Here is a 27,491-nt window from a genome sequence, read left to right as displayed (position 1 = left end):
TTGTGTCGGAATTTGTTGCTGTAGAGATACAGATACTGGATCTCGGTGTTGAACCTCTCTGGCAGGTGGTCTATGTGGGGCGGAATTAGCGTACTCGGGAGCTGCGTCATCTAAATATGAGGAAAGAAAAACATCTTCTGCGGTTCTAGGATGCCCCTTAGGATGTACTTTCATTGGAAATAATGGGGGTGGCAAGTCTTTTGGTATCCCCGCAGTAGCCTTAGGTAATCCCTCGGCCAGAAGGGGATACATACCCTTCATAAGGGCATGTCTTTGTCTGTCTACTTGTTCTGATTTCACTCGTGCACCTTCTTCAATTAATAGATTTTCTCGGACTTCATTTGAATTCTCTTTACTCTTCTCTTCCTGTCTACGTGCTTTTTCTGTACGTCTATACGATTCTTTACGCCATAATTCAATGGCGTCTTTCTGTGATTGTCTAGCTTTCTTTTTCCATAATTCTTCCTCTACTTTCACGATGCACTCTGCATCCCAGGTCCCAGCTGCGGGCCACCTCTGACTTTCTGGTAATTCCTTAGTGTAGTCTACCCATAAATCAAGAAATAATATAGCGTCTAAGCCGTGTTTATGATACATGCAGTACCCTGGAGTGTCCCTAGGAGGAATAGGAACAGCTTCTTCGAGTACCCCTTTTCTAGTTGTGATCTGTCTTAATTTCGAAAAGAGCGGCATATTGAGAACTGATCTGATACTTGATCTTGAACAAACTTAATACAGTAATCACAATAATGAACAGTCATTCATACCACAATATGCAGAACGTACTAAAAACATTTAACATTTAACATTCCTGAGCAACAATGATGATACGATCTAAGGAAACTTAATTACTGAACATAATACTCGGCATTAACTGAATTATTCTGAATTTATATACTAGATATACTAGATGTACTGCTAAACAGTACAGATACACTGCTAAAACAGTGCAGACCGGATTTGTGTACCCAAACCCGTCTGGACCGGCACAACTTATGTGCACGCCAGAACGCCTCCCCAGTAATGGTACTCACCGGGTAGCTCGGAACGGAAGGCCTCGGAACGGAACTGAACTGAACTTGAACCGGACTGGACTCGACTCGAACACTTCGGAAACTGGACTCGACTCGGGACTTCGGAAACTGGTGGGCCTCTGTATACCTCGGATCTTGCTCTCTCAGCTAGGCTCTGGTCGGGATACTTCGCACTTCTCACCGCCTCGTCTGGGTGTTGATCGCAGCCTCAGTCGCCCCCGCTTGACCGGAGGGAGATACAGGAAATCCTGCTGGTACGCGTTGTTGTCCGTCCAGCTGTGGCAGGAGACCGGGCCTGCAACGCACCACCGGCGCGTGAGATGAGAAAGTGTCCCTGTTCGGGCGCCATTCATGTGGTAAATAATTTAATTACCGGGACTTAATTTGATACAGAAACATAATAAATTAGCTCAGTAAATAAGAGGCAGAATCCGTGGTATTAGAGGTTCGGAATGGGCTTTATTCCAATGGTCGATTATAATCGGTTGCTCCAGGTTCCATCACCACGAAGGTTCAGGAAGTGAAGTACATACATTATTGATAATTATTCACTTTTATACAATAGGCATTACAGTGAAGCCAATGCAAGAGGCGTAACAATTGATAGCAAAGATAACATTTTACATGCGTAGCTGAAGGAGGCGTAATTGGGTGTAACAAGGAAACGTCATTGGTTGTGATGTCACATATGGGTGGACCTATGAAATAATTTCGCAATGTCAGCAGAAATACTTGGCAGAGATGCACGCACAGCAGCATGACGTGTGATTGACGTGCAACTAGGGGGTGAAGGGGACTTGACATTTAGCTCTACATGTGGCGACAGAAGTCTGGAGGGTCAAGTCAACCTAATCCCAAATCATATCTAACATCCTATGTTTAAAGAACTATGTTTATCCAAAAGAGAGGTCTCTTAGAGTAGAATCTTATTCTATACTGACTATACTGACTGTTAGTGCGTGTACAAGCGTCTAAGTGTCTACACTAGATGCGAGGGCAGGAATCTTCCATAGTAACAGGGCTATGAATTACTTGCATGAAGACAGAGAAGCCGGGCCTTTGCTCGGTAGCTGGCAGAATGTTTACTTAAACTACTAGACAGGAATGCATTGGGCAGGGATCGGAGCAGATAATTTCGAAGGTGAAATACAGTTCTTGGCAGGCAGCAAGCTGATGTCAGGCATCGTGAGCCGCGCAGGGAATGAGACAAAGTTCATGGTCACAGATGCAGACTCAGACTGGAGCTTCAGAGGCAGAAAGAAGGAAAAGCTTGATGACAGAATCAGGGCCTACTTGCCTGGACTGAAAAATAGCATAAGTGAACCATATAAAGGCGGTGGCCTTTTGTACTTAGGAATGGAATATCCGGCCCATTCATGGCGGATCTGAAAGAGGACATGTTAACGGTGGACGCACATGTGTTTGCGTCTTCATAACTGGAACTGGAGGGAACATACATGTACTTGTAACATGCACATAGAACCGTTGGGGTCCAAGATAGGGGACATAACTGACCAGGAAAATCCATATTTCCACAGTAAAAAGCATGAACTGATTCTTTTGCTTCCTGTTGTGTTCGATCTATCTTAACCCAGTCTGTCTCTTTTGGAGGAACTTTACTCTTCAGGTATACCATCACCTGATCATACTTCCTCATTACCTCTGGATCTGGTGCCCCTGTTCTTGGATCTCTTGGATATTCCTCAGTAGGCCAACTCACAACTATTTTACACTCAGTCCACAAGTCTGCTGGAACAATTATATCAAACAGACTATTCAGGTCAACCCACAGCACTTTTGACAATTTCACAAACCTATCTACCTGCCTATACCACTCGACGGGCTTTTCTCTTAATCGAGGGAAATCATTTGTAAATGATAAAATATCCTGTCTGGTCCATGGAACATGTACATATCCTCCTCCAGGTATTTCTCTCATGGGATAATGCTCCACTGGTTTCTCCTTTTCTCTCACTGGAAATGCTGAATAAGTTGTTCTATCTTCAGATTCCTCTCTTTTCTTATACCACCTATCCTTCCACTTTTCAACATCACCCCATCTTCGCAATAATGCCACCATTTCTTTAATCTGTCCTGTTCTACCAGAAGTATTCAAATTTTCTATGTCTTTCTCTGTGAAATCCATCCTGTAAGTTTTCTGCAAAACTTTTACTTTATCAATGTCAACTCCTTGCTCATTTGCTATCGCTCTTAGTCTAGCATGAGTATTTCTTGCTCTCCATGTTATGCTTTTACACATAAACATTAATTCACCATCATGATGACTCTTCAGAATTTCTGTTGGAACTGTTCCTGTCACAAGCTCTTCTAATTCTATACGTAACTTAACCACATCAATAACTTGTGAATCCTTATCCTTTTTCTGAAGAACCTTCATCCAATCATTCAAATCATCAACTGTTATTTCAGCAGTTTTTCTCACCGGAACCACTTTTTTCTGCGGTTCTAAAATTGGCATCCCTGAACAACTGGGTTCACTAACATCCAATAGTTCACTACATGTGTCATGTCTTGTTTGTCTCAGGTCACTTCTTTCTGCTCTTTTATCTGAATCTCCTGAAGGACCAACTGAATTTGTCAGATTATTCCCAACATATGGAATCACTAGTCCATTCTCACCTGTTCTCTGTTTGTCAAACACAGGCATAACCGGACCTATAGTTACAGGCACCGTAACAGCTTCCAGATTCTTCGTTAACTCCCTAATTTTCTCAGTCAGTTCTGTTGTCGTTTTTGCTAATTTTCTGGCATTTTCCTCACTACTTCGATTCTCTCTCTCCCTGAAAGAACTATTACTTCTTGATTCAGGTGTCATTTTTTCTTTTTCAATAATACAGACTGTATCTCTTATCGGAGAAACAACTGGTGTACTCTCATCTGGTTCTGGTCTATATGGAGGTGGTCTCTTGTAAATCATGTCATTTAAGACCTCATCATCATACTCATTAACTCCAACTGCTCCCTCTTCAATTGTTCTCATAGGATATAATCCCTCTGACATATTAACATCTCGCCATCTTTTCATCCGATCATGATGTGTCTCACGATCATGTCTTCTCCCAAACATATTCCTGTAATACCCTCCAGATCTTTGCTTTTCTCGCTCATGAACTTCCTCTTCCCATTCCACTAAAGCCTCGAACTGTGTAGGTCTCGGCTTCGGGTCCAGACGTACCATCTTTTCCCGTAAATTTCTCAACACGGCCAAATTAAATGAACCATGTTCTGGAAATGCTAGAACACCATCTTCTTTAGTATACCTAACCCAATTCTGCAACCATATACAGGTATGTAATCCATATTTCGCAACCATGAAGGATGCAGGTGTTTTCGCTGGAGGTAGCAACTCACCCTCTCTCGTTTTAACCTCTTTATCCTTGGTAAACCACCTTTTAACTTTCCCAAAGAACGTTTTTTTCTTTTTCTCCTCTTGATAATACATTTTAGCGCTTACTAAAACTCTCTACTCTTTCCGTATTATAAATATACAATACGAGGTTAGGTTGAAAAGCTCGATTCCCACTAACGCACCAATCCTGGAGCGTTTACGTCACTAAACAGCTCTTCCAATCCCTGCGCGACTCACACTAACGCACCAATCTTAGCGCTATCCAATCAGAGCGCGGACCTTCTGACGTCAACAGCCGCTGCAGTCTCTGTCTCCTGTCTCTGTCACTCGTCTACCCCTCCTTTACAAAAACTCTCAGTAGACTTCGTGTCAAAATTTCTACAAAATCTATTAGTTACAACATAAAAACATCTCCATTGTCTGCTTCGCTAACCACAGGATAGTAAAAGAGAGTCTATTTCTCAAGAATCAACAAACTTTCATACATCTCATAACTGTTTCCTCTAGGACTTATCCAAAGAGTCTTACAATCAATTAATGTATATACATTCACGCACATTCATACAAGAAAAATATAGTACATGCACACAGAATCCTGCTTCCTGAGAACAGCGCACAATCTGCTCCACTACAGAATTATAACACACATTAACTAAGCAACTTTGCCCAGTTCCTCAAACAAGCTCAGAGAATACCTATTACTCCTCCCGCGATAAGCTTTAACGGCAATCCTTACGGATCCCTGGGACTTAAGACCAGAGTTTCACAGATAACCTTCACTACGATACACACTCCTTATATACCAGAAATGTTTTCTAATAGTAACATACAATAATGTCACTGATTCCGAACCCAGACAATGTGAACGCGCAACTTCAATTGTCACACGTTATTCCTTACAATCCCGTCTTTCCCGAGAGCAGCATATACACCTTCCTCTGCCCTACTACGGAACTGCTACCAGCTTCCAAATTCCAGAAGCACTACATATAACTCAACATGACGACTCCAACATATAGTATTAGTACATATACCAACATCAACTAAAATAAATCAATAATCAATAAGCTAATATACAAGCAATCTTATCTTATCAGATCAAGACAACCATCTATAACCATCCTCTGCTACCAGAGAAATTGATAGAGATCAGGGCACCTAAAATAAACCCACTTCCACAGATAGAGTAATCTCACAGTTACACGCACATACATTCATCATACGCTAGGGCCCATTTCACTAACATACGCTCAAATACTCTACCAGCAATAAACCTGTGGGAAGAAAACTCCAAATCACCCTGCATCTATATCTAGGACGATAGGACCTGATTATAGTAGTTGTCCTTAAACATACTCTATACAATCTATACAATAATGATCAAAATGTACACAATAATTGACAAGAAAAGAAATTCAACACCATGTTTAAAATTATATTGCTTTATCTAAATTAGTCAAAGTAAAATCAGTATAAATCATTTCTCATAGTTACCTATTCTAACTAAGTGTCAGAACGGGTCAGGACAAGTCTCTCGGTAAAGTCTCTCAAGACGAAGTCCCTCAGCATCGATCCTCAGCAACGCAAGTTCACGCAGCAAAGGTAAAATGGCAAGTGGCAAAGCCCTCCCTAAGCTAACAATTCTTATAGTGAAAATTACAATGGAAACACACATAAAGTTGGCAAAAATAAACTGTATCACTGAGCAGAGCGAGAAGGAAGGGATGTAACATTGCTACATCTGAAAATCTTCGCTCAGGAAAAGTCACAAGACGTGAACTACGGAACAGGAACCAAGAAACTATTAAAGTATCCAACTTGTTCAACTTCCCTCGGCAGCCGAGCCACAGTTCTTTATCCATTTCTGAAGCTCCTTTGTTTGCCAAGGACGTTCCATTTCTTTGGAGATCCTCCAAACTGCTGATGTCCTCATGGAAATTTACAATAAGGACCATGGTCAGTTGTCTTCGACCTTTTTCCAGCAGGGGTCTCCCTTGCCACATCACAGAATATGCCACAGCCAGGCTTCGAAATACTGTCAGCTCGGTTAAGGCCTTCATAGGCCACAATAGACCATCTTAATTAAAGAGACAAAATAAACGTTACTACAGCATAATAATTAAACAGTGTTAACCCCACTAATACCCTTATGTGTATGTATTTATCTAGCTTTGTGACATAAAAAGCATTAATTCAGACAGCATTTTGTGCTTAAAATAAATAGCACACAGCAACGTTTAAACATGAAAACTTGCACGTTATTATTAAACAGAAACAGCACAAATAAGCTAACCCTCGTATAACTTTCTCTTATGTTAGAACAAACGGATTGATTAATAGACTCACACTTGCACAAGACAAATAATTAATTGTTATTTATTAATAAATTAATAAAACGCATAGACATGCCAGAGCTCCAAAAGCCCATGAATTTTCTAAAAGAAAACTCTGCTCCAGCAACATAAATAGGTATATCCGTCACCATACACCAATCCATGTCCCTGGCCCAGTCAGCTATACACGGTGGGTTCGGAGCCCTCCACATTCTTGTGATATTCCGCTTAGCTACCATGAAACCCAAAGTGGCCCAGATCCGCTCTTTGGCCGTAAGGTCAGTGGGGTCCCATATGTTCAACAAAAGCAGTTTGATGTTGCACTGTATCCGCTGCCCCAAAACTTCCTCCATCATGAGAACCACCCCCTCCCAAAACCTCCTAATTATCACACATTCCCAGAGTGTATGGATGAAGGTGCCCTCTTGCTCGCATTGTCGTGCACAGCCACTGTCTTGGGCATAACCCATATGAACCAACGAGGGTCCGGACAAATACGTCCTATGGAGGATTTTGAGCTGGACCAGTCGGAGTCTAGAAGAGATGGTAACTTCAAGAGGAGAAGCCACTGCAGCCCGCCACTCCTCATCCTCCAAGCCAGCAACGTCATTGTCCCATTTACCTCTAAGACGGGTTAGGGGGTCGGTCATATTGTTAATAAGTTTCTTGTATATGAGAGATATGGCTTTTTCTGGTAAATCCCCATCTAGGATCCTGTCCTCAAGAGGGGAGGAAGCAGGGAGGACCGTTCCTTTGGGTAGAGCTGCAAGCAGTGTGTGCCTAATTTGGAAGTACCGGAACTGTTCTGAGGTGGCCATTTCAAACTCTTTACTTAATTGGGCGAAGGGTATGACGTTGCCCGATTTCCAAAGGTCCCCTTTCCTGGAAATACAGATGGTATCCCATTTGTCGAAACACAGGGAGCACGACAGCCGACCCAGCTGGTCACAATGCCAAAGCGGCGTGGCTTGAGTGAGCTTGCCCTCCCTACCCAGGCTTTTAGTAGCGTCCTTCCATACTTGCACGGCATGTTTAGTCGGGCTGGACAAGACGACGTTCCGGGATTTCGTATACAACGCACCCTCAAACCCACCCCCAGGGAGGAGCCAGCGATCGATCCGAAATGCCGGGTCATCATGCCGTCTATATGTGCATTGATTAATGGCAGCAACATGTGATGGTATCTTTCAAAGTGGGGGCGGGGTCTCACCCCGACCGGACGCACTGCGTACACAAAGCATGACTTTGATGCCATAGTATCCATTTTCCACATTTTATTCAAATTTCTTCCAACTTAAACCTTGTAATCCTGGTACATCTTGTCACATGAGAGACATCTTATGTTTTATAGTCCTTAACAACTGCAAACATGCCAATCCAGGCCTTATTTTGTAGCGCGGTACATAAGTATTGCCCATTCATTGATCCACATAACCCAATGCATTTCGGGCCTCCGTTCGGCCCTTCGTCAGGGGTACTCTACAATTTAAAAACATAGTTGTCAAAAAACGTGTCTTTAAATCAATGCATCACATCAAAATTTACGTTGAATTGTTTTGTTTTTAACCTCATATGTATTAACGTTTTCCCGCTAATAGTAACCCTAAAGTTACTCCTACATTGATGCCCACTGCCATCTCCCCTATACTCATATATAAACCCTTAAATGTATCTCAATCCAGTCACAAACCCCCTTCAAAAGCAAGTTGTTGCCTACCAACAAAACACCCCAAGCTGTTACCTGCTGATTTAACTTCCATGCACGTCTCTCAGTTCAAACGCCAACCTCCCTCTACTGCATGCTTTCCTAAATCTGTGTTTTAACACCTGTGCTCAATTGTGACCCTCCTACTTTCATCACTTCCTTCGTTAACCCTGTGTCTCCCTTTGTATAAGGCTATTGCCTGCATATGCCTCAACAGACTTTCGTAGTTCAGAACAGCAAAAATTGTTTCTGAAAAGTAACCAACACTTTATCTGGCCCTAGTGATCTTTCGACTTATCAAAGTACCACCACTCATGTAAATCTGCTGGTTGTAATATAAACCGGAAGACTGATAAACTACATGTCCCAACATCCACTGCTGTTACCCACCTAAAGTGTGACTATGCCGAGTGTATCACCCTGATTGATCTACTCTTCTACCGTGCTGCGCATCTATCCTGACTGCCCCGCCCACCCTTAGTTGACCAGAACGTTAATACTATGCATATACATTTTGCGTTTACATAAACAAATGTGCTTATTCAACGTGCGCACGTAAACGTGCGTGTTGATAGATCCGTCTTGAGTTTAAATACAGTTCATTTAGCTTAAAAATTGCACAATTCAAAGGAGCATTGTTTGGGAATGAGTTCTTTATCCAGTCTCTCTTGTGACATAAGATCCATTTTCTTCGCTGACCGTAATGGGTGCAATTCGTCGCAGGGCAAATAGTAATAATTACAAAACAGAGGGGTTTGACTTCATGCACTCCTTTTTATCATCTTTTTTCTTTGAAGTTTTATTCCATTATTGATTCGATTGCGTGCTAGCCCGGAAAAACGTGGATTGCCCTATTCCACGTGGGTAATAGTATCTTTCAAAGTGGGGGCGAGGTCTCACCCCGACCGGACGCACAGCGTACACAAAGCATGACTTTGATGCCATAGTATCCATTTTCCACATTTTATTCACGCTACAAAATAAGGCCTGGATTGGCATGTTTGCAGTTGTTAAGGACTATAAAACATAAGATGTCTCTCATGTGACAAGATGTACCAGGATTACAAGGTTTAAGTTGGAAGAAATTTGAATAAAATGTGGAAAATGGATACTATGGCATCAAAGTCATGCTTTGTGTACGCTGTGCGTCCGGTCGGGGTGAGACCTCGCCCCCACTTTGAAAGATACTATTACCCACGTGGAATAGGGCAATCCACGTTTTTCCGGGCTAGCACGCAATCGAATCAATAATGGAATAAAACTTCAAAGAAAAAAGATGATAAAAAGGAGTGCATGAAGTCAAACCCCTCTGTTTTGTAATTATTACTATTTGCCCTGCGACGAATTGCACCCATTTCGGTCAGCGAAGAAAATGGATCTTATGTCACAAGAGAGACTGGATAAAGAACTCATTCCCAAACAATGCTCCTTTGAATTGTGCAATTTTTAAGCTAAATGAACTGTATTTAAACTCAAGACGGATCTATCAACACGCACGTTTACGTGCGCACGTTGAATAAGCACATTTGTTTATGTAAACGCAAAATGTATATGCATAGTATTAACGTTCTGGTCAACTAAGGGTGGGCGGGGCAGTCAGGATAGATGCGCAGCACGGTAGAAGAGTAGATCAATCAGGGTGATACACTCGGCATAGTCACACTTTAGGTGGGTAACAGCAGTGGATGTTGGGACATGTAGTTTATCAGTCTTCCGGTTTATATTACAACCAGCAGATTTACATGAGTGGTGGTACTTTGATAAGTCGAAAGATCACTAGGGCCAGATAAAGTGTTGGTTACTTTTCAGAAACAATTTTTGCTGTTCTGAACTACGAAAGTCTGTTGAGGCATATGCAGGCAATAGCCTTATACAAAGGGAGATACAGGGTTAACGAAGGAAGTGATGAAAGTAGGAGGGTCACAATTGAGCACAGGTGTTAAAACACAGATTTAGGAAAGCATGCAGTAGAGGGAGGTTGGCGTTTGAACTGAGAGACGTGCATGGAAGTTAAATCAGCAGGTAACAGCTTGGGGTGTTTTGTTGGTAGGCAACAACTTGCTTTTGAAGGGGGTTTGTGACTGGATTGAGATACATTTAAGGGTTTATATATGAGTATAGGGGAGATGGCAGTGGGCATCAATGTAGGAGTAACTTTAGGGTTACTATTAGCGGGAAAACGTTAATACATATGAGGTTAAAAACAAAACAATTCAACGTAAATTTTGATGTGATGCATTGATTTAAAGACACGTTTTTTGACAACTATGTTTTTAAATTGTAGAGTACCCCTGACGAAGGGCCGAACGGAGGCCCGAAATGCATTGGGTTATGTGGATCAATGAATGGGCAATACTTATGTACCGCGCTACAAAATAAGGCCTGGATTGGCATGTTTGCAGTTGTTAAGGACTATAAAACATAAGATGTCTCTCATGTGACAAGATGTACCAGGATTACAAGGTTTAAGTTGGAAGAAATTTGAATAAAATGTGGAAAATGGATACTATGGCATCAAAGTCATGCTTTGTGTACGCTGTGCGTCCGGTCGGGGTGAGACCTCGCCCCCACTTTGAAAGATACTATTACCCACGTGGAATAGGGCAATCCACATTTTTCCGGGCTAGCACGCAATCGAATCAATAATGGAATAAAACTTCAAAGAAAAAAGATGATAAAAAGGAGTGCATGAAGTCAAACCCCTCTGTTTAGCAACCTGTGATGCCCAGTAGTATCTTTTCATGTCTGGGAGCCCAATGCCCCCATCAAACCACCCCAGCGTGAGTTTATGTGTGGCAATGTGGGGGGGGTTTACCCTTCCATAGCAGATCTCGTACTGCGCCCTTAAGTTCCCTAAAGCATGACGTCGCATTTGGTAGGGGAGTATTTTGTAACACGTACAAGAGACGGGGGAGGGACATCATCTTAAATAGGGCCGCACGTTTCAGGAGAGTCAGGGGGAGCGACTTCCAGTGCAGGATGTCTGATTTGAGAAGCGTTAGTGGTGGCCGAAGATTAGTGTCATAAAATCGCGACAGTTTTCTAGATACTCAGATTCCCAGATATTTAAAGCCATCGACGGCCTCCGTCAGCTGGCACCCCCGTGGCAGGCAAGGACGCCGGCCACTAAGAACGTAGAGCACTGATTTAGCCCAGATAATCACGTAGCCTGCGACCTGCCAAAAATGTTAAAGATATCCATCACCACATTGAGAGACGCTGCCGGGGATGCGAGATAAAGCAGGATGTTGTCAGCATACAATGATATGCGATCCTCCCACCCATGCGTCCATTTAAGGCCCCTAATAGCAGGGTCCTGGCGGATCCAAGCTGCCAAGGGTTCCAAGGCTAAGGCAAAAAGGAGCGGTGACAGGGGGCAACCTTGCCTGGTGTCCCTGCCAAGAGCAAAGACAGGGGATTTCCGGTTCTTAACAACTACTTGCGCCAACAGTTGACAATATAAGAGGCGCACCCATCCAATAAATTCAGGGCCAAATCCCAGCTTGCGAAGAACACCAAACATGTAGGGCCATTCAATGGTGTCGAAGGCCGAAGCGGCATCCAGAGATACCACCACGGCATCCTCCCTAATCGCATCTGCCCTGCAGAGTACCGTGTGGAGTCAGCGGAGGTTAAGGGACGTGTTTCTTGCCGGCATAAACCCGGACTGATCCAAGTGTATGAGATCGGGAAGGGCTTGTAACAACCGAGTGGCATGGACTTTCGCAAGAATTTTGACCTCGCAGTTAAGTAGCGAGATGGGCCTGTAGGAGGAACACAAGTCGGCAGGTTTGCCCGCTTTGTGGATGACAATGATGTTGGCCAACCTGTGATCCTCTGGAAGAATTCCCATCTCTTTGCTTTCCCGATACATGGCTGTGACAAAAGGGGCGGTCATACTCGCTGTTGGTTTAAGTAATTCTATGGGAATCCTGTTAGGGCCTGACGCTTTCCCCCTGTGCAAGTCATGGATAGCCTTCTCCACTTCGGCAATTGTAAGATCCCTGTCAAGGTCGGAACTCGCCTCTTCGGTGAGGACTGGCATCTGAATATCGCGTAGGAGGGAAGAAGCTTCCTCCTCTGAGTAGGTCGTACTGGAGATATACAGAGAGTGATAGTATCTACCAAATGCGTACGCAATGCCTTGCAGATCGATTATACAGGGATGTGGGTCATAGGCAATTTCGATCACTACATGCCGTGCCCCATCTCTGTGATATAGCCAGGCCAACAGTTTGCCCGCTTTATCGTCCACATCATAGATCCTGCTAAGAGTGGCCCGATATTGTGTCTTAGCCGCATCCGTGGCTAGGTCCGAGAGCTCCTTGGTTTTAATACGGAGCTGCCGAGTCCTGCGATCTGACTGCGTGTTCCAGTGCTAGGATCTCATCCTCTAAACGTGTCATGGCAGCAGTCCTCTCCTTACGTTGCCCAGTGATTTGTCCCAAGATTCCTCCCCGAATGACGGTCTTATAGGCCTCCCAGAGTGAGACGGAGGAGCTAACCGATTCTAGGTTTTCTTGGAAATACAGGTCAGATGCAGTCAGAACCTTCCTTCTCCCTGATGGAGGGAGTTGTGAGATCCAGAAACAAAACGAGGGAGTTATCCTTAAGTCCACAAGGATGTAGAACAGGTATATGTAGAAAAAGTATAGTAAAGATACAGGAGAGAAAAAGGTTTTTTTCAGAAAAAGGTTTTTCTTTTTAATAAACCCCTCACTCACCAACCTAGTTGGTGACATGCTTCATCATTGGGGCCCACCCAAATGGTCTAATACAATCCGGGTGTGCTTCAACGCCTGATTACAGCGGAGCGGGTTAAGATGTTACGTGATAGTGCACGTGAGTTAGTGATATAAGTGAGGTTTAAAAATACCTCAAGACCCCCTAAGTGATTTAATATGGAGTCAAGAGGTAAGATTAAAAACAATAGTGATGATACCTCTAACGGTATAATGGCCTTTGGTATCTGGTGTTATTAGTGTTATACTAGTGATGATAGACAAGGTCTTTCAGGTCAACATGTTTCTGCCATCTGTAGCAATGCTGGGCTTTCGTCAGGACCTAAGTTGTTGGAAGGAGGGGTATGCACGCACTAAGGTGCACCCTTCTCTCATCCAAAAGTGTACCACCCTGTATACTCACGGAGTAGTTGAATTAGGGATCTTTTTCATGCAATCTATGAAAAGAAGAAAGATAACAACTCCTGCATCAAATACCGTGTCTTTGCTTATTTAGATATTTGACAGCAATAAATGCCGGCAAACCCACACATACCTACGTGTGATATATCAACAAATAGATGCTGCCAAATGGAGCCTACGTGATAAAGCGAGTGCCATGTATTAGCAGTTATTGCACACACAAACATACTGTGTTCCATTCTGATAAATACTAGAATCAGAATGAGTTCCTTCCACATTCGTTGCTGCTTCTTCTCATGCAGAAAAACAGCTCGTGGAAGTTCGAGCTTTCAAGAAAACTATTTTAAAAGTGCAACCGATCAGAGGCGATCGAATTGTGAATCTAGGATTAAATTCTAGGAAGTAACTGTGGTAATGTTTCGTAATTGTTACTCTCATTGTTGTTCCTTACATATTAATGCACGAACTACTGCCCCATGGAGCCTCAGGGAGGGAGCGTCAGGTAATGGTTCAGTGCTGTGGCAAAAGGAAAAAAGTATGGCGATGCGAGAATTAATCTATTGTGCCGGTAGGCGATGGCATTAAGGTTATCAGGGACATCGCTTACCCGGTGAGAAGATTTTATTTACACCACGTTGCCTGGCCGCCCTCAGTCTCACCTACCGTCGAGTGTCTCCCGGGACCGAATGTTGCCAGTGCACTCTAGGCGGCATGTTTTTGCTGTTTGCTTCCGCATCATGTGGTATCGGAGCACGTGATGGGGGCGGGGACTTGGTGTAGTTCTAATTCAATAGAAAACGGACTGACTGTAGTTCCGTAGACGAATTTGACTTCGTTGGCTGTTTTGAGATGAAAAATTCGGCGAGCACTAATGTAAACATTGGATTAGCATTCGACTATTTTATAATCGTGAAGTGTGGTTGCCTAGATATATTAGTAATCATATGTCATTTTCTATGTGCATTGTTATTTTTGTATACTGCTCTAGGGAACATTATCATTGAGACCAGAAACATTTGTGGATAATCTATAAATCCAACGTTGCTCTTTCTCAAAGAGTTTTTTGTTGTCTGCATTTGGTAGCATTTCGATTACAGACCGTTTTAGTTCATTTGGTGAGTGTGTGGCTGTAATGTAATGGTTTGTCAATTTTGTGGTGTTATTTTTGCATCTAATGTTGCTCCTGTGTTCACATATCCGCGTTTTTATTTTGCGGCTAGTCATTCCTATGTAGCGGAGTCCGCACGGACAGGTGATGATGTAGACAACATTCGTACTATTACAGTTCGTATGCATTCTCTGTGTCCAAGTCCTACTGGGTTCAAGAGACAGGGTTTTGCTGACTGTAGTCAGGTTACAGACGATGCAACCACCACAAGGGAAATGACCGATTACCGGGGGTAACCCCCATGCATTTAACACAGTAATATTGACCTGCTGTATTGATTTTAGAGGGCGTGTGTTTACCAATGTGTCTTTTATGTTTCTCGCCCTTTTGTAAGAAAAGAGTTGTTTTTGCCATTTTAAATTCCCAGTGTTTAGGATTGCCCAGTGCTTATTGATACATTTGTTTACTTGATTCGAGATTGGATTGTAAGTTGTTACACAAGTCAGTGGTGCACTGTCCAGGTCTTTTTTTATGGTCTCTAAAAGGGCCTCTCTTGGTTGATTCCTGGCACGTTTTTGGCAATTTGTCAGTATCCTTTTAGGGTAACCTCGATTAGTGAGTTTTTCAGTTAGATCATTTGCTTGTTGTTTATACACGGTAATGTCACTACAATTGCGTCTTATCCTAAGGTACTGACCATACGGCAGGTTTTCTCTTAATGGTCTTGGATGGAAGCTTTCGAATCTGAGAAGGGTATTCTTTGCCGTAGGTTTGTAATGGGTTTTAGTTGTAATCTTTTTGTCTTTGATCATGAGTTCGATGTCCAGAAACACTAATGAATGTTGGTGTATAGTGTTCGTGAATTTCAAATTGTCATTACACTGATTCAACCAGTCACAAAATTCCAAAAGGGGTTCCATGGGACCTTGCCAGATTACCAGTACGTCGTCAATATAACGTGTCCAGACCTTTATGTAACGTTTGTAAGGGTTACCATCATGTAGTATGTATTTTTTCTCGAAGTCGTATACATAGAGGCCCGCCACACTTGGGGCGAAGGTACTACCCATTGAAGTCCCGTTGATTTGCCAGTATAGTTTAGCCTCAAACTCAAAAAAGTTATTTTTTAATGCGAGTGTGGCACAATCCATAATTAGAGACTTTGGTGTTTTGTATTTCCAGTCTGTCTCATCGAGGGTCGACCTTAGTACCTCTAATGTCTCATCCTGTGGTATGCATGTGTATAAGCTTTCAATATCAAAACTCACAAGTATAGTGGATTCGTTTACAGTTATTTCTTGTAGCATATGTAAAAGACTTTTTGTATCCTGTAAATATGTGTTAGTATTTTGGACTAGTTCCTTGAAGAAGAAGTCACAAAATCTCGATAGTGGTTCGAGCTGTGAGCCTATTCCAGATACAATTGGTCTGCCTGGTGGTGGTAGCTTGTTCTTATGCATTTTTGGCAATGTGTAGAAGTAAGGAATTTTACTTTCATTTGTAGTTAAAAAGTCTGCTTCATGATTTGAGATATGTCCCATGGACTCGGCCTCATCTACAATGCTCTGGATTTGCCTCTTCAGGTTTTCCGAAGTGTCGGCTGTCAGAGGAAAATAATTCCTTCCGTCAGAGAGAAGTCTTAAGCATTCCATTTGGTATGCGGTTTTATTCTGTATCACTATGCCACCCCCTTTGTCAGCTGGCTTTATGACAATGGTCGTGTCACTTCTAAGACATTCAAGAGCACTTTTTTCTCCGTTGTTAATGTTCTAGAAGGGCTTTTTTACGGACATTTTCTCCACCTCATTATATACGGCTTGCTCAAAAGTTAAGATCTCACTTGGGACCATATGTGATGGCGGAGTGAAGGTGGATTTTAGTCTTAGCCCAGTTTTATTGTTGTTGATCATGTCAACAGTAGCATTGGTTGAGTCAAGGTTTTTTTCGAAAAAGGATTTTAACCTTAATTTTCGAAAGAAAACGGCTAACTCACAGTGAAGTGCGAATTTGTCCAACTTAGGGGTTGGCACATAACCAAGTCCTTTGTTCAGAACAGACAGTTCAGAACTAGTCATTTCTCTATCGGAGAGGTTTGTTACTAGGTCCTGCTGTTGCTCGGGCCTGGTTGTGGTCCCCCTGTCCTGCTCCTTGTGTGTCTCCCTACTGGATCCTCCTCCTCCCAGTGGACCTGATTCTGTCCTCTTCGCCTGCCTCTTCCCCTCCTGCCTCTCCCTAAAAAAGGGGGCCTGTACATATTCTGGGGATTAAACGTTTGTTGGAAAGGTGGTTGCCAACCATACATTTGAAACTGTTGTTGGAGGTTGTAATTTCCCATCATCGGTGCATTATATTGCGGCCAATATTGCTGGGACTTATTACGGCCCCTCTGTCTCTGTCTCCAGCTCCCAGTAGATGAATTACTACTATTTGATGAGTCGTTGCCCGAATTTTCGGACATGGAATCTGTTCTCTCAAGGGGTACGTAATCAGGGTCTGAATAAGGATAACTTTTAGAAAATGAGAATTTTTTCAGATCCTTTTGGAACTTTGTGACTTTTTGCTGTGTCAGACTATCCTTATACTCATTTACTTCTATGTTTAATTCGTCTAATCTCTTTTTGTAGGCAGTCAGTGTAGTTTTGTAATGGTTTTCTGTGGTTTGTATTTCTACCACAAGTACCTCAGACAATCTGATTGCAGTCTTTATGATCAGAATAATCCAGTCTTGAGTGCATCGCCATGCAATCTGTGCCCAATCTTTCCTGAATGCTGGATCATTCAGAAAGATTCATGGGGCGTTAGTTACTAGAAGTGCTTTTGGAGCAATATTGTTCCTTAGACTCCGTAAGGATTGTTCCATGTAGTATAGTTCTAATTCTATTCCTTTTTTTCTCTGAAAGGTTTTCCCAATCTGAGGTCTGTGCAATCGTTTGTGCAATATTTGTATCTGTAAACATTGAGGGTGTAGATAGAATGGCCTCCAGATCCTCAGCCCCGTAGGCTAGGCCTAGATTCTCAGCCATCTTCGGTGTCGCCTTATTTTAAAATAGTCATGTAGCTCTAATTCAATAAATCTCACAGCTGTGCGCTGCCTATATATTTATAAACAAAAAGAGAGATTGAGGGTAGAAGTGCTCCCAGTTCCCCTATATTATATCCAGAAACAAAACGAGGGAGTTATCCTTAAGGGAGTTGTGAGATACCATGAGTTAATCTGCGCAACACAGCCGATCGTGGGCTCCCCCACTTCCTGCCTACACACAGGATGGGAGAGTGATCCGAAACTCCCCTGCCCAAATGTCGTACGTCTCTGACAATGGGGAGATGGTGTGTGAGTGTGAGCACATAATCAATACGTGACATGGGGCCATGGGGGCCCGAAAGATGTGTGTATTGGAGCGCCACAGGGTGCAGGCACCTCCAGACATCCACGAGTCCCATAGCACCCAAGAAACTGTGGATCAGTTTGCGGGATAATGGTAGGTCCTTCTGGGGCCATCGGTCTAGAGAATTAGAGATAATGGAGTTGAAGTCCCCCCCAATCAATAGTCACCTGTCCGGCAGGCCCAGGAGAAGATTGCCAAGATCAATAAAAGCCTGTGTATGCAGACCTGGTGGAATGTATACTGAGACCAAGTTAAGGGCGGCTCCCTCCCAGATCCCAGACAGGACTGCGAATCTACCCAGTGGGTCTGTACGGATCGTATTAATAGTCAAGGGAAAGGATTTACAGACTAGGATACCCCCCCCCCCCGGGAACCAGAGCCAAAAGCGGAATGAGCTTCTAACTGAAAACCCCATCATGACAGGGCCTTCCAACCGTTGCCCAACAAGTGGGTCTCCTGTCACCTTTTGTTTGTTTGAGGCAACATAGAAACAATCAAGTTTGCGGACCATCAGTAGTATACATTAATGCATGCTCACCCCACCCCCTTTGGTTACAATCAACATCAACAGCATGCCAACCATTCTAGTGTGTCAAACATTAACATCTACCCTCTGGAATGCATCATGGATAACTCTTGCATGATTATTACACCAATGCAATTTATAGCACTAGAGCAATCATGCACAAGCATGCATTTGGTACTGTGTTATTCACATCTTGAAAGATCATACTGAAACAGTTTTGCATGTATTTACAATCAGACAGTATATTAAGATGCTGTAAACATTATATGCTGTTCTTAAACAACATCGGAAAACTAATAGTACCATTGCAGTTCTTGGAACAGAAAATACCTAAACTCATCTATCACAAATAAACAGCATCTGCATGAACAGTTTACAATCCAGTTCCAGTAATAGTAACATATTTTAGTAACATGTAAATGTATTCTTCAGCTTTATTGTTAAAATAAGGTATGCACTTGCATTTCCTTTTCTGTTATGGAGCTGTTAGTAAGTGTGATGTAAGTGAACAGCAAGGAAACAGTACATTGGCCACAATTACATTAATCTTCTGATACTATACTACATTTTAATACTTGAAACAGATCTTTATTACTCTTACAATAGTGGCCAAACAATAGTAGATTGGTCATGTAGTGTTCCTAATACAGCACAGTTCCATTGAGAATAATCACTGTCACATTTTCCAACTACCAATAGCAGTCTCCTGTTGTGATACACAATTCAAATATTAAAGTCATATGGTCAGCGTCCAGAGTGTGCATCTTACACACCGACAAAACGTTATTCTTCACAGAAACAAAAGCAATATGAAAGCACAGCAACTGCTCTGTACATAGGGCAGCTTAGACATCAGTTAGGCCCCATAACTGTTGCTTGCCCACATCCACTCCACCCCTCAGCCGGGCATGACTTCATGGGCCCAATAAAGAGGGATTTGGCCAACTTGGGTGCCACCCTCACTGGAACTGGGTGTGTGTGTATCATCCTGTTCCCACCCTTCACTCCACATGTAATAGATGACCATCCCAGGCATGTACTTTGCTTTCTACTCTTACTCCAAAGCACACAAGTGTGTTCTACATTTAACAAAGTATTATGACCAGGTCTCTGAAACAAATGAAAACATTGTAAAAAACAGAAAATCAAATCTCAAATATATGCTGCATGAAGAGGACATCAGAAAACAGAGATTTAATACTTAGAATATATGTGGCACGAAAAGGAGAGCAGAGAAGACTAAAGGAAAATGGATGTAAGATTTAAGGGGAGAACTGAATGCTTGAGCTTTCAGGTTATTTCTGAAAGTGAACATTGTTTTCCTGTCATTTCAAACCTTCTCGAAGAGAGTTCCATAAAGATGGATCAGTCCAAGAAAAGGATTTTATTGACACTGAATGAGATTTGAGGTCCTTTGAAATACAGAGGATGAAATTTGCTTCTGAGGTGCTTCGTACCTGTGTTTGCTTATGGTACAATAGAGATAGGCTGGTTCTTGATGTTTGACATGTTTGAAAGAGAAGTTAGCAAACTCAAACTTAATTCTTGCCTACTAGGGGAGTCATAGAGACCCTCTTGGTTTTGAGTTGCGGTCATCATTTTTGAATCGAGAGTCCAATCTTGCAGGTCGCTGTAGCAAAGCGTTCATCGGTGCAAATGAGTTATTTGGGAGTGTGATAAAAAGACGTTTTAACATCATTTATTTTTAAAATTACAGATAACTGATTGATTGCATGGAAATCTGTTTCTTTTTATAAAGATTTAAACCTTTTGAAATCAAAGAGATCTGCTCTGCAATGAGTTGATGAAACAGGTAACATTTCAATCTCATTGAGGGGTGCAGTCTTGAAAGCTCATATAAAAAAGACGAAAGCTGCATGGCATCCAATTATAGACTTATTAGTCTAACTGATATTATTTGTAAGGTGTTTGCAAAATACTTAGGGGTCTATAAGGATGGCGGTCGGATGGCTGCTGCCGGGCCGGTGGCGGTCATCTGCCCGCGATCGCAACCCAGAAAACCGCTAGTCCCATTAGCATGGCGGTGACGACTGTGGCGGTAAGATGTTCCGCCCGCAATTTTCCACCAGTAGCAGTCCGCACACTTGCCTGGTGGGCGGAGTTGGACTGCTAAAATGGGGCAGGTGCAGGGCCAGGCTCTGCCAGCATGATTATGATGCCGGCGGTAGCCAGCCTTTCCACGGTGGCAGAACCGCCATGGAAAGGAATGCGGAGAATGTGTCCGGGGGCCCATTGCGGGCCCCCAATGTGTTTGGAGGGTGTGGGTGCACTGGGGGGACATGTCCCTGTACCAGGTGGCAGGCACTGTGCAGTGCCTGCCACGCAGTGCAGGGTTAGGCTGGACATGCTTTTTTGGACATCGTGGCGGTGCTGCTGGCAGCAACAACTGCTGCAATGTTAAAAGCCGCGATCGAACCGCCGCGGTCGGATTTTGACTGCTGAGCAAACTAATTGGACCGGCGGTTATGCCGCGGTCCTAGCGGGCAGTGTTTTACCGCTACCATGGCGGTCAGAGTGATTTTCCGACCGCCATCTTAATAGACCCCTTTTTGTCCCATCTGGACGGATATATAATGGACAACAAACTTTTACTAATAGAACAAGGTAACTTATGAGGAGGCCACTCTGCAGTGGGACATTGTTTTGCCTTGTGGGTGCTATTGTGGAAGTCAGCCAAATAGAATAAAAGATTAGGCTTTTGTTTCATTTCCTTCTTGCTTTTGCCACAGTTGACCAAGGGATCCTTTTGTGAAAGATAAAGAATTTGAAAAAATCACTGGGCTTATGCGGACAGAGAGAGGGCGCTGTTTCTGAAAGTCGAGTGAACGGCAGCTGAGCTGAGTTGGGCTGCTCAGAGTGGAGCGGAGCGGAGCGGTGACCCAGGAGCCGGGAGCGAACCGGGAGCGAAGCCGGGACAAGGCAGGGAGGAGGGGAGAAGGAGGAAACACCTCACCCGTCCCTCACCCGCAGCCAAGTCTTGCCCTTGGTTACTGCATTCAGTGCTGCAGGAGCAGGAGCCGTGGGCGCTTTACGTCACCGCATCGCACCGCAGACAGGTGAGCCCGGGTGTGCCCGCCGAGATCCACGGCGTCTGCCTCACCTCACTGTGTTTTGCCTTACCTATAGCCGTGGCCTCGCTCCAGCCTCGCTCTCACCGCTCTCACCTCTGTTCTCGCCCCCGCTCTTGCTCCTCTTGCTCCTCGTTACCCCCGTCGTCACCCCCGTCAAGTTGCTGGCTGGGTCTGGCACTTGGAGCCCGTCTTGGGGGGTCCTGGGCGTCTGGCTCCCACTGTGCCTCCCGTAGTGCCTCCCGTAGTGCGTCGGGAGCGGAGTGCGGTGAGACGGCACACCAGAGAGCAGAGAGAGAGGTGGCGGCCAAACACCCAAACAGCAAAAAGAGCAAAAAGAGGAAAAAAAGAGTACCCACTGCATTCTTGCAACCAGCAACCAGCAACGGATAAAAAAGGGAACAAATCAACAAAAAATAAAATCTAGGAGGAGGAGCCTAGCCGTCAGCCGAGATGGCCGCCTAGCTCTTCGGCTCCGCCGACCCTTTCGCCCTTCGTCGATATCCTGGCAAGCATCCTGCGCCTCCGAGCCCTACGCTTACCTGCGCCACGTTCCTGACCACGATACTTTGACTCCGGTCGAAAACGGAGCTGCCCCGGCGGAGTTGAGCCCCGGTTTCCATTCCGGCCTTCCAAGAGGTCGCAGCCGGGCCATTGTTTAGTGGGGACGGCCGGCGGCGACAACGATAGCAGCGGCCGCTGTGGAGAGGGAGGAGCCGGTGCACCGGACCTGGAGCGCGGCGCTGGGATTCTCGCAGCAGCCTTTTCCATGCTCGGCTGCCCAGCGCGCCCCGCTCGCAACATTATATCGAGCTCCCGTATACTGTATCCCGACCCAGCTGGGAGAGGGCCGGGATCGCTTCTTTGTTGCAGCCTACAGCAGCGGACGCCATCTTCCGCATCGGAAGCCCTGGTCTCGCCGGTGGGTTTCCCTGCACCACAGATTCCCCTGTCCTTGAAGCCTTTCCACGACCGGCTGCCTCCACGCTTCCCGCACCACCGGGGCCCCGCAGAGAGCTCATCACTTTCCAGATAGCGATGGCTGGTGAGGGGGGCTTGCTTCCCGGGGCGCTCGATGGTTGCTTGCCTAAGATGGCGGACGCAACAGCACCCTCCATCCTTGATCCACCGCTGGGGCTTCGCGACATCCTGGCAGCACTGGAGGACCTGTGGATGGCCTTCCGCGACTCTGCCACTGGTTTGGAGGACCGGTTTGATCGGACTTTTTCAGCTGGCCATGATGATTCTCCAGTGCGGCATGTTAAGCCACATCTTCAGTCGACTGTCGGTGGATCACCCGAGTTGAGGTATGTGGCAGTGACGGGGGGACGTGTCCCAGTGCCCGCTGCGGTACTCCTCGGCTCTGCCCTGGAGGAGTCTGACAATCCTGCCCCCTTGGTATGGCCGGAGCTTGTGCCTCAGTCGCCGTTTTGCCCATCTCCTTTGTCCTTTGGTGCCACGTTTCTGAGCGTCCTCTTGGACTTGCTTCCTGTACATCGGCCGGCCGCTACTCTGGGACTTATGCATCGTCCTGCTCCCTGTTGTACTAGCCACCGCATAGCAGTGGCGCATTCTGTGGTCCTTTACTATCGAGCTTCGTTCCAGTTTGACTTGTCTCTTACCCCTCGATTGCTGCAACGGACTCCATGGTGGCCCATCCCGTCCAGGTTGGCTGTACTGCAATTGGATTCTGTTGGACTGCAGATTCGAAGGGGCCAAGGCTGAGGAAGGGGTTTTTTTCTTGTTGCACATTGATACGTATATGGCTGGGACTGGGACTTGTGACTGTTGGAGGTACATGTAGCAGGGTGTTAGGTCGGGGCCTGGGGTTGGGTGACCGCGGGTAACGATTTTGCTTGTATTGAATAGATCCTCGGCCCTCCTCCGATCAACCGTGACATTCTTTTTCTTTTTCTTCTCTTTCTCTTCTCCTACATTTCGGGTACTCTTTTGGGGCGACAGACACACTGCTAGGGGGGGTAGGCCGTAGCCTCTGCATGCGTGTAGGGTGGGGGGTATATTTCCTTGTTGTTTTTTTTCTATGGGCCTCCTTTTTCTTTCTTTCTTTTCTCTCTTTCTCTTCTCCCTCTCTACTCTTTACCTTTCTCGTTTGCTCCTTCCTTTCTTATTTCTTGGGTCGAGGGGAGGATTGGGAACTTGTGGGTAGTGCTGGGGATCGTCATGTGATATGCTTCTTTTCTATCCTGATTTCATTGAGTGCGATTGATTACCTTACGGATAATGCTTGCTGACTCTTCTGATGATCGTTGCCCACTATAGTCCTAACTGCATTGCTCTGATTCGGATCCTTCCAGACCTGTTGCGATGGACTTATTTCAAGACTTTATAAAACTTAAACCTCATCATCCTGGCGCTCGGCGGCACAATTGTGTATAACGTAATCTGGTCTATTCGTGCTTGTACTGATATGCTGCTGAGTCGTATAATTGCTTGCTGATGTGCCCTTTATTGTCGAGGCCGGCCTGAGGGTTGTAGGCCCGTATTTGTTTGCACATACTGTTAAATAAAGGTTTTCCAAAAAAAAAAAAAAAAAAAAAAAAATATAAATTTATCAACTAATGCTAACAAGCCAACAACTAACGGCTAAGGCACAACCGGCCAATTAAGGAGGGAAATCGGAGTATAACTCAAGCAAACTACTTCCATTACTTTAATTTCTGCCCCAGTCTCAGTTTTTCTCACAGCTTCGTTCAAAAAAAAAAAAAAAAGAAAAAACCTTCAACAACTCAAGTACTCACCGACCAAAATTAAAACCCTCCTGGTTAGTGAGTCATAGTGAGTCATAGAAAATAACAGCAATACAACCAACAACTAAAAAAAAAACAACAAAAAAAACAATAAAAGCTAGACAAAGCTAGACAAAGCTAGACAAAGGAATCCTTGATAAGATACAAGGTTCCCGCCAATCCACCAACAATCCTCTATATCAAAGGAACACAAGAATCCTGATTTAGTTGGCGGCACATAGAAGCCCAAAAAAAGAAAGACCTTCAGGAATTTGTGCCAGACCAAGCACACAATGAGGTCAGGCAAAATTAGGAAAGCAACTGAAAATGACAACGTTCCTGCCAAACGACGCAGGGCCAACAAGCGGAAATGTAACACCAATACAGACACAGTCACTGCGTTGACAGAACAAGAAAATGCCGTGTTGTTAGATTGAACGCCAGAAATTACAGAAATCACAGAAATTACAGAAAGAACAGCCCTCAACAACAGCAAAACGGAGAGAAAGAGCGCTCAACCTAAAATGTACTCCTTTTTCTCATTTCTGAAAGAGCCTGGCTCTTATCTAAGCTCCACAAACAGCAACCTGAAGGGGCTGCCCTCGCCAATGGTACCACAAGGGGGCATGCAAACCAATCACCGTGAAGGCATCAAAGAGAAGTGCGGCACAAAAATGTGGGTTTCTTACATACCAGAGGACAGGAGCCCACAAATTGAAAACACAAATAACCACTATAACAGTGGGCACAATACCACAATCACAGATCCCACCACCAAAAGGGGTCTTCCCCTGGAGCCAAACATCGTAACCCAGGTGACAGCACAGCCCCAAGATTCAGCAACAGGGATAGCGAACAGCTGTGACTAGCAAAACCCCGCAAGAAAAATAGATTCATTAGGACCCACCGAGCAGAAAACTCTAACTGAGCCATCCCCAGAGCTACCTCCAGAGCCCCTTAATAAGTCTGAGAAAAAAAACAAAGCAGAACCCACCACAGGGAGCATCAGCTGTACTATGAGGACTGTACAGGTCCCACCTCGGGATCAGCACTACATTCTGGTGGCTCAGCCAGATAGAGATAATACCGACATGGGGCGGGACAGAGAGACAGAACTAAAGCTGGAAGGTCTAGAAACTGCAGCAAACGAGGACACGGTAACATTTTTAACCAATGGGGCGGGATGGGCAAGCAAACCAGAGAAAACACAGGCAAGGGAGCCATTAGAAGCAATCGATCCTTTGGAAAAAAACAGAAGCTCTGACACAAGCCAGGTCCTTACCCAATCTGCATCCTCTAACATGGAAGAGTATGCTCAGCTAACAACAGAAGAATGGGAGAGGCTGGTAGCATCATATTCACCATCTGCCATACAGCTCGACATCAGCAATCCAGAAAGAAAGCAAGACCCCGAGAAGATCCGACCAACTGATGACTCCGAGAGGACGCCGCCAACAGAAGACCTCCCAAAAAGCGCAGATGTACTATGGTCATCCTTGCTAAACACACTCCAATTATCCATAAAGGCAATGCAGTATCACTTGGAAAAAATGGACATCCAACTATCCCTCCTGAACTTTTTGGCTATTCACATAGCCAAAATTGATAACAAGCTGGCAGACATGAACTGCATGATTAAGAGGGTCCAAGCGGAAACAAAAATAGAGCAGCCGAGCTGCGCATGCTACACAATAGTAGACAAACTCACTACCCTCCCTCAACTCCTGGGAGACATCCTAGCAGACCTAAAACAAAAAACGAAAAATACAACCTACAACAACCCAGGATCTGGGAAAGAAGGTCAAATTCAACAATTAATACTACCCAGCGAACACCCAGTTACTACAAACACACAGAACTTATCTACTACACAAAATAGCCAAAAAGGACAAACTGAGCCAAATAGTCGAACTGGCCTAGAAGTTAATAAACCGACCAACGATACCTATGCGGAGACCCTAGGGAAAACCTTAAGGCAGTTACCTGCCATCCAAAGGAGCGAAGCCCTGCCACAAACAGATACACAACTCGAACACACACAAGGGCCTCATCCTGACACAGCGACAACTGCCCTCAATGACGCTATGGGAAAGGCAAGTAAGGAAGAACCCAAGGCAGTAAACAAAAGATTACGAAAACAAAAAAGGAAAGGAAGAAAGAAGACGTTTAACATACAAACTTTTTTCCACAGGGCAACCACCTTCCCGGAAGCTGCAGCAGCAGAAGCCCCAGAAGAAGAAGCAGTAGAAGACACAGCAAACTTGTCCACAATCACAACAATCCCACCGGCTAGGAAGGCGGAAGAGCCTCCACAAATTAAAAACCACACCCTCACAATCTTAAGGGAGGGATCAATGGCAGACAGAAGTAAAAGCCCGCCCCCAAAAGAAGACACCAGAGCCAAGGCCAACATGACAATCTGGGAAGGGCAGAGGGAGGACCTAAAACCTGTCATAATAAACAAAATCCCATATAGGGATAAGGGCCCAAAAGACGACAATCAACGGGAGTCCATCCAGGCGGAAACCGATAGTAGTACAATACTGTTCATTCCAGATTACAACTCAAGAGGGAGCGGGGACATCCTCAACCAAGGCAATATCTTACTCTTATTATCTACTATTAGCAACCTGACTGACATCAGCACAAAAGACCTAGCGGCAGTGGAATTTATCCATAATTACCACTTGTCAAATTTGGAGATTACAAAAACAACATGGCTAAGGAATGAAACAGTGAAGAGAATTATGGAATTTGAGTCAACCTTTCTAACTTGGGGGATTCGCTTAAAAATAATGGGAATAACAGGTTACCCGGAACCACTATGCCAGGTACATAAAGAGAGACAAATCCACGAGCCAACAAGCAAGCTACTACAAGGAAAAACTGAAAGCGTCCTAAAGGGGGCTAGAAGCCACTCACCGTCCAGGACAAACAGGCAAAAGCAACGCCCAATTGACCAAACTGACTGGAACTGGATAGCAAAGACAATAAACACAAGGTCCGGAAAGTCTTGACAAAACACTCAACAAAATCCAGTCATACAGCA

This window comes from Triturus cristatus, chromosome 4_2 (genome assembly GCF_964204655.1).
Source record: "Triturus cristatus chromosome 4_2, aTriCri1.1, whole genome shotgun sequence".
In the NCBI taxonomy this organism is placed as follows: Eukaryota; Metazoa; Chordata; class Amphibia; order Caudata; family Salamandridae; genus Triturus; species Triturus cristatus.
Note: the sequence above shows the minus strand (reverse complement) of the source record.